The following is a 1,910-nucleotide window of genomic DNA, read 5'->3' on the forward strand; positions in this document are numbered from 1 at the left end:
AAAAAAAAAAAAAACACATTTCTATAATTCATATATATACATAAAACATAATAAGAAGGATATGAAGTCAAAAGTCAAAGAGGCAGACAATCAAGGTTCTGGTATACTGCTTTCTAAACCTGTGGATCCAGTTTAAACACCATATTCTCATTCCATGTCCTCCACAAGCAAGGAATACTATTATTTGTTTGAATACTTGATAACTGAAAAGTAAATGTGGCATCCCATTGTTATAACTTGTACTTACAGGAAAAGCAATTTAAATAAATGGAATCATGCCAGGTTTTTAATTGAAATGTATTAAAAGATCAATTTATCTGATTGTTAAAAATACATCCTGACTTTCAATAAATGTTAAATACATGATAAATACCTCTGAATTTCCTTTGTTCTTAAACATTTTATTTTACTTATTTCTACTTTTTCAAAAAATAGAGATGGGGTCTCGCCATTTTGCCCAGGCTGCTGTTGAACTCCTAGGTGTAGGCAATGATCCTTTCATCTCGGCCCTCCCAAAGTGTTTTGCTACTTTTAAAAATCAGAGAGAGACATCATTGGCTTGGTCCATAGAAATGCAGACTTCTGACTGCATATCCAAAATTTGAAATTGAGTTCAAATAATTCCATTCTATAGCTGAAAATTCTATTTTTAGAAACTCAAATTTGATTATTTAATAGTGACAGTGGTCTCACACTAGATAGAATTATTGTTTCTTATCTTTAAAAGTTATCTCAATTTTGCTTTACATTTATGGAATTTCATTTTTATTACACATTGTTTTCCAAAGTATTGCATGCTATATTCTTATTTTTTCAACTCAAACCTAATTTTTGATAGGCTTCTATGAGCATTTTGCATTATCATTCAAGCTAATTGTACTTAAACAAAAAGCAAAGAAAACAGGTATGAGGGTTACCGGCTTGAAGGTACACTCACTCACTAGAAAAGTATCCATATACCAACTTTAGCAGGATGTGGGAGTTTTGCCATTGACTTTTTTCCATTCATAGTCTCCTTGTGAACAGTGTAAGTGAAATGAGCTGGTTGGTGGTCTGCGTCTGTACTGTCATTGCTGGGAAACCGTCAGGATTACAATGGTCCTTTGTTGGCTGGCTTGGCAGTGATGCCAGGAGCTGAATGGGCCACAGAGACTGAACTAGTTACGATGACTGCTCTGTCCTCTCAAACAACCAGAAGCCCTCTGTGTCTCTTAGCCCGGCCACCCTGAGATGACAGCACGGATGTAGAGATGCTCCAGTTGCCCCCACCAATGTGCTGCACCAAATTGCTTAATGGAAAATTCTGGCTTTCTGATGGTCACTCTCAAATTCAGGAGGAGCACCAATCTCACCAGAAACTTGCAAAAGCATGTAGATAAGCAAGATAAAAAGTAAATCACAAAAAAACTGTGGTATAATGGTGTGCTAATCAATCTCACTGACACTGCCTGGTGACTGTTAGCTAAATAGCACAGAGGAGGGAGAATAAAAGTTGAAATGAAAAAATTAGAAAACAAACAAACAAACAAAAGCTCCTGTCGGCAGGCAGCCCAAAAGTCTGATCTGACAGTTTAGGTCATAGTGAGTTTTTTATTGATTGATTTTTGTCATATTAGATGTTAGATCCCCCAGGGCCCAGATTTTTAGCTTTACATGCAGCCCCTACTGACAGAGAGGAGACTGAAGTTTATGAAGCAGGTGGGATTAAAAAAAGATGATTAATCAAAAAACAAGTTGCTTTTTCTTCTAACAGCTTTCTGCTCACCCAGACTTCTGGTTTTATTGAAAAAGCCACTGCCTTTGGAAACATGCAGGATCTTTTCTACAGGAAAAGATCAAATGATGTTAATCAGGCCATGAGGCCTAATGCTTTAAGGCAACTGTCTCTTTACATTATACACATTCCAGCT

General features: G+C 36.4%; 1 long non-coding RNA gene across 1 annotated transcript in view; it reads right to left on the reverse strand.

The window, feature by feature from the left end:
• LOC119472003 overlaps positions 1 to 1,028 on the reverse strand; it is a 25,654-nt gene extending 24,626 nt beyond the window's left edge. Inside the window, exon 1 of the long non-coding RNA XR_005201106.1 lies at positions 942 to 1,028. This is a non-coding gene — a long non-coding RNA (uncharacterized LOC119472003). The remainder of the gene's footprint in view (positions 1 to 941) is intronic.
• Between the last annotated feature and the right edge of the window lie 882 nt (positions 1,029 to 1,910).

This window comes from Cebus imitator, unplaced genomic scaffold (genome assembly GCF_001604975.1).
Source record: "Cebus imitator isolate Cc_AM_T3 unplaced genomic scaffold, Cebus_imitator-1.0 Scaffold81, whole genome shotgun sequence".
Classification (NCBI taxonomy): Eukaryota; Metazoa; Chordata; class Mammalia; order Primates; family Cebidae; genus Cebus; species Cebus imitator.